The sequence below is a fragment of the Macaca thibetana genome, chromosome 2 (genome assembly GCF_024542745.1).
Source record: "Macaca thibetana thibetana isolate TM-01 chromosome 2, ASM2454274v1, whole genome shotgun sequence".
Lineage (NCBI taxonomy): Eukaryota > Metazoa > Chordata > Mammalia > Primates > Cercopithecidae > Macaca > Macaca thibetana.
The window spans coordinates 102996099-103003067 of record NC_065579.1 but is presented as its reverse complement, the minus strand read 5'-3'; positions in this window follow the sequence as shown (position 1 = coordinate 103003067).

Sequence of the window (6969 nt, the reverse complement as noted above, 5' to 3'; positions counted from 1 at the left end):
CTTAAGAATACCTAAACAAATCAAGACAGATAATGGCCCTGGTTACATAGCCAAAACCTTCTTACAATTCTGCAATACTCTCCAAATTAAACATACCACAGGCATTCCCTACAATCCCCAAAGACAAGGTATAGTAGAAAAGGCCCATCTGTCATTAAAAACTGCTATCAAAAAATTAAAAGGGGGGACCTGGTACCCCGTGAGGGGTACCCCCAGAAACATACTCAATCATGCCCTCTTTATCCTTAATTTTTTAAATTTGGACTGTCACGGAAAGTCTGCTGCCGACCGTTTCTGGCATCCGGAATCTCAAAAACAGTTTGCAATGGTGAAATGGAAAGATCCACTTGATAATTCATGGCACGGCCCTGATCCAGTTTTAATCTGGGGAAGAGGCTCAGTATGTATTTTCTCACAAAAAAATGATGCAGCCAGATGGCTGCCTGAAAGATTAGTAAGACAAATAAATCATAACCATCGTCAATCCAGGGAAGATAAATCTCCCTGAGAAGTTTCTTCCTCTTTTGTTTTTCAGAAAATGAAGCCTAACATGAAATTCTTTTGGAAAACAATCATTTTGTATAACATAGTGACAGTCTACGCAGGTTTTGATGACCCTCGTAAAGCAATCGAACTAATACGAAAACAACACGGCCAGCCTTGTGACTGCAGTGGAGGACAAGTATCTGAACCTCCGTCAGACAGAATTATCCAAGTGACTTGCTCGGGCAAGACAGCTTACCTAATGCCAAACCAGTTATGGAAATGTAAGTCTACCCCAAGAGACACCTCACCTAGCGGGCCACTCCAAGAATGCCCCTGTAGCTCTTTCCAGTCTTCTATACATAGCTCCTGTTATACCTCATATCAACAATGTAAATCAGGCAACAAAACATACTATACGGCCACGTTACTAAAAACACAAACTGGAGGTACCAATGACGTGCAAGTATTAGGATCCACCAATAAACTTGTACAATCTCCTTGTAATGGCCAAAAAGGACAGCCTGTTTGCTGGAGCACTACCGCCCCCATCCACATCTCTGATGCGGGGGTCCATTAGATACTGCTAGAATTAAAACTGTTCAGAAAAAGTTAGAAGAAATTCATAAGGCCCTATATCCTGAACTTCGATATCACCCTTTGGCCCTGCCTAAAGTTAGAGATAATTTTATGCTCGATGCTCAAACTTTTGATATCCTTAATGCTACTTACAATTTACTCCAAATGTCCAATACAAGCCTTGCCCACGATTGTTGGCTTTGTCTAAAAACGGGCCCCCCCTACCCGTCTAGCTATACCTAATCCTTTATTATCCTATGTCAATTACTCGGGTGAGTCCTTGGTCAATAACTCCTGTCCTATTATCTCCCCCCTCTTAGTTCAACCAATGACGTTTTCTAATTCTTCTTGCCTCTTTTCACCGTCATATAATAACACTGAAGAAATCGATCTAGGTTACGTTGTATTCAACAACTGCACCTCCATAATCATCGCCACCAGCCCTTTGTGTGCTGTGAATGGCTCAGTTTTTGTCTGTGGAAACAACATGGCATATACTTATCTACCCACAAATTGGACAGGGCTTTGTGTTCTGGCCACTCTTCTCCCTGATATTGATATCATTCCTGGAGATGAACCTGTTCCCATCCCTGCTATTGAACATTTTTTATATAGGCCAAAACGAGCCATACAATTTATTCCTTTGTTGGCTGGACTAGGAATCACCACTGCATTTACAACAGGGGCTACAGGCCTAGGAGTCTCACTAACCCAATATACTAAATTATCCAATCAATTAATTTCCGATGTACAAACCTTATCCAGTACTATACAAGATCTACAAGATCAAGTAGACTCATTAGCTGAAGTAGTTCTCCAAAATAGAAGAGGTCTAGACTTACTAACAGCAGAACAGGGAGGGATCTGTTTGGCCCTACAGGAAAAATGTTGTTTTTATGCTAACAAATCCGGAATTGTCAGAAATAAAATAAAGACTTTACAGGAAGAACTAGAAAAGCGCAGAAAAGACCTGGCCGCCAATCCATTGTGGACTGGACTCGATGGACTTCTCCCCTATCTCCTGCCTTTTCTTGGTCCTTTACTCACTCTTCTACTCCTCCTCACTCTCGGGCCTATGATTCTTAATAAGCTTATGGCATTCGTCAAGCAACAAATTGAAGCCTTCCAGGCCAAACCTATACAGGTCCATTATCATCGCCTTGAGATGTCTGAAAACGGTGAGTCTTATTTGCCTTAATGAGACCACCTCCCCTGTGAGCTGAACTGGACAGTCAATGACGGGTAAGAGGACACTATCTCCATCAGAGCCTAAGACAGGAGGGCCGCCTTTGCTGCTGCCTTATCCCATAACGGACTTAGAAGGTGGGGATAAGTTGACCCAACCTAAGACAGGCGCAGTTCCCGAGGGGTCATTTCTTACCATAAAATAATAAAAAGGGGGACCTGTCCGGAGCTGTGCGCCCCGGCCATAGCGAGTAATTATTGACGATTGGTGCCTGAGCTAAATACATTTCCACTCTATACCTCCTCCCTAGATTTACCTTCTTCCCTATACTAATATCCCATAAAAGATGGCGCTCTTCCTGCTTCTTCTTCACCCATTTTTCCCGTGCCCGCGAAAAGACTGTCTGACAGCGCAGGCGCAACATGACGTCCGACCGAAGAAACCGAAACCTACCTGGCCACGCCCACCGCGGAGAGATCATCACCGCCTTAGCCCAACCCCTGCCCCTCCTAACGTATATAAGGCATTGTATTGCCGCCAATAAACGAGACTTGATCAGGACACTGTCTTGTCTCCATTTCTCGTGTCTCTTGCTCCCCAAATTCCCACCCCCTCTTTCAGGGCCTACTTTGACGATCCCGCGGGCCGGGACAGGTGTGATCTTTGCTCACTGCAACCTCTGCCTCCCAGGTTCAAGCGATTCTCCTGTCTCAGCTTCCAGAATAGCTGGGACTACAGGTGCGCACCACCACGCCAGGCTAATTTTTGTATTTTTTAGTGGAGACAGGGTTTCACCATGTTGGCCGGGCTGGTCTCAAACTCCTAACCTCAAGCAATCTACCCGTCTCAGGGTCCCAAAGTGCTGGGATGACAAGTGTGAGCCACCGCGCCTGGCCGACACTGCGTTTTCTTCATGTCATGAAAGTTTTCTTCTGTAATTTGACTAGCCGATGCCTCCATTTCAGCTGTCCCTTTTTCTCCTTTTAGGACTCCTGCTGTCTGCACATCAGAATTCCTGGACTTGCCCCCAAGATCTGTGGTCTATTCCTTCATCCTTTTCTGCTCTGTGCATCTTTCCCTTAAGTTCTGAGCTACTTCTTCCATTAGACCCAAGTGGCTTTTTCATATTCCTTCAGAATGTCAAACTTCTTCTTTCCTTGGGGTCTTTGTACTTTCTGTGCTTTTCTGCCAGAAATGGCTTCCTCTAGATCTTTCCATGCTCAGTCAGTGCCTTTGGGCTAATCTTAGCTCAGATGTCCCCTTCTCTACCTCTCCTGCTGCTTTAGATGTAAACACCATACTCTGCACTTTTGCTTGGTTCCTTTTCTCCATTGTAGTCACTCTGCCTAAAATTATGTTATTTGTTCTTTTACTGTCTGTTGCCTCTCATCCACCTCTGGACAAATAAATCATTTTAATTCTTACTGTGTTTATTCATGCTGCATCCCTGGTGTCTAATCTAAGTCAGACCTTGATAAGCACTTGCAAAAGGAATGGAAGAGTGAATAAATGCTCAGGCTGCTCCAAAGAGACTCTGCCTTGCCCAGCCTTATACCCCACACAGAGGAGCACTGGAATGGGAGATGGGGTGGGGAGAGGGTAGAGCACTGGTCTATATGTTAAGGACCTGAATGTGTAACTGCCCAACGGGTTCACCTTGCCCACTGACTTGACAGAGCCAATTTATCAAGACAGGGGACTTGCAATGGAGAAAGAGTAATTCACGCACAGCGGGCTGTATGGGAGATCAGAGTTTTATTATTACTCAAATCAGTCTCTGGAGCATTCAGGGATCAGAGTTTTTCAAGATAATTTGGCTGGTAGGGGCTCAGGAAGTGAGGAGTGCTGATTGGTCAGGTTGGAGATAGAATCACAGGGGTGTCAAAGTGAGGTTTTCTTGCTGTCTTCTGTACCTGGCTGGGATGGCAGATTACTGGTCTGGGAGGTGTCAGCTGCATCGAGTGCAGGGTCTGAAAACATCTCAGACATTGATCTTAGGTTTTACAATAGTGTTGTTATCCCCAGGAGCAGTCTGGGGAGGTTGAGACTCTTGCAGCCAAAAGCTGCATGACCCCACTAAACTGTAGTTTCTAATCTTGTAGCTAATTTGTTAGTCCTACAAAGGCAGACTGGTCCCCAGGCAAGAAGGGGGTCTTTTGGGAAAGGGCTATTATCGATTTTGTTTCAGAGTCAAATCATAAACTAAATTCCTTCCCAAGGTTAGTTCATCCTATGCCCAGGAATGAACAAGGACAATTTAAAGGTTAGAAGCAAGATGGAGTCAGTTAGGTTTGATCTCTTTCAGTGTCATAATTTCCTCTGTTGTAATTTTTGCAAAGTCAGTTTCAAATGATTGGTGCCTTTTGAGCCTTTATTCAGCAGCCACTGTAGGTCCTGAAGCCACAGGCAGGGAACAGGAACAGGAACTGGGCCAGGCTTCCCAGCGATTCTGCTGGTGTGAGGGGCCTTCTGGGCCTGACCTTAACCTGCGGGATTCTCACCTTGCCCCAACCTCTAGCTGCCCCATTTTATTTTTCTCCACAGTACTCACCACTTAACACCGTGTGGTACTCAATTTATTCAGTCAGTCAACTGGTATATCTAGAGCTTAATTGGTATTTGAATTTCTCAGGATACATCCATGAATGAAAGGGCGACTCTCACTTCACAGACCTCTCTTTCTTGTGGGAGAAGCGAGGCAATGCCATATAAGGATAATAAGCATTTACTTTTTTTTTTTTTTTTTTTTTTTTTTTTTAGACGGAGTCTCGCTGTGTCACCCAGGCTGGAGTGCAGTGGCCCGATCTCGGCTCACTGCAAGCTCCGCCTCCCGGGTTTACGCCATTCTCCTGCCTCAGCCTCCGAGTAGCTGGGACTACAGGCGCCCGCCACCACGCCCGGCTGGTTTTTTGTATTTTTAGTAGAGACGGGGTTTCACCATGTTAGCCAGGATGGTCTCGATCTCCTGACTTCGTGATCCACCCGCCTCGGCCTCCCAAAGTACTGGGATTACAGGCTTGAGCCACCGCGCCCGGCCAATAAGCATTTACTTTTAAAGTGCGTGAAGCTGAGTGCAGTGGCTCACACTTGTAATCCCAGCACTTTAGGAGGCTGAAGCAGAGGGATTGCTTGAGCTCAGTAGGTCGAGACCAGCCTGGGCAATATAGCAAGGCCTTGTCTCTACTAAAAATTTAAAAAATAGAGGACCAGTCTCGCTGGCTCCTGCCTGTAGTCCCAGCACTTTGGGAAGCTGAGGCAGGCGGATCACTGGAGGTCAGGATTTTGAAACCAGCCTGGCCAACATGGCAAAGAAGCCTCATCTCTACTAAAAATACAACAATAGGCCAGGTGCGGTGGCCCATGCCTGTAATCCCAGCACTTTGGGAGGCCAAAGCGGGTGGATCACCTGAGGTCAGGAGTTTGAGACCAGCCTGACCAACATGGAGAAATCCCGTCTCTACTAAAAATACAAACTTAGCTGGGCGTGGTGGCGCATGCCTGTAATCCCACCTTCTCGGAAGGTTGAGGCAAGAGAATCAATTGAACCCAGGAGGCGGAGGTTGCAGTGAGCCAAGATTGCGCCACTGTACTCCAGCCTAGGCGACAGAGAGACTCCATCTCAGAAAAAAAAAAAAAATTCCCCAGTTGTAGTGGTGCATGCCTATAAACCCAGCTACTCGGGAGGCTGAGGCAGGAGAATCACTTGATCCCAGGAGGTGGAGGTTGCAGTGAGTTGAGACACACCACTGCACTCCAGCCTGGGTGACAAAGTGAAACTGTGTCTCAAAAAAAATTAAAAAATAGCCAGGCATGGTGTCATAGTCCTAGCTACTTGGGATTCTGGGAGTTTGAGGTTGCAGTGAGCCGTGATAGAACCACTGCGCTCCAGCCTGGGTGACAGGGCTAGACCCTGTCTCCAAAAAATAAAAAAAGTGTATGAGAAGGTGGTAACTGCTAATAAGCGGCCAGGCACAGTGCCTCACGCCTGTTATCCCAGTACTTTGGGAGGTCAAGGAGTATGGATCACTTGAGGCCAGGAGTTTGAAACCAGCCTGGCCTGGATAACATGGTGAAACCCTGTCTCTATTGAAAAATAGAAAAATTAGCCGGGTGTGGAGGTGCACGCCTGTAATCCCAGCTACTTGGGAGGCTGAGGCATGAGAATCGCTTGAACCCTAGAAGCAGAGGTTGCAATGCCATAGCACTGCAGCCTGGGTGACAGCAAGATTCTGTCTCAAAAAATAAAAAATTCTGAGAAGGTGGTAACTGCTACGGAAACATATAGAGCCAGGATAAGGGGATAAAGGTGATCATGAGTGCTGGGGGCAGAGTGGGGCAGGTTACAGTCTGAAATGAGGGGCTCTGAGAACTGGGGTGCAGCCCTTTGGAAATCTGTGCAATCCAGGCATGGAAACAACCATAGCTCATACACTGTGGAGGAGAGTGCATGGGGTGTGATGTGTGAGGAACACTGGGAGATTGAGCAGCAAGGCTGAAAGCTGGCCGGGAAGATACAGTCAGAGGGGTAATAGGGAATCAGGAGGGTCCTGCTGTCTCTGTTTTTCCTTGGAGAGGAGGTACTCCACGGTTCTGAGCAGGGATTGGGAGGGTCTGACTCATGTATTCACAGGCTGATGTGTGCAGAACAGACTGAAGGCATCAGGGGCGGCAACAGGAGACCAGGAGGCAGCTGTGACATTGCCCTCGAGAGAAATGGTGGC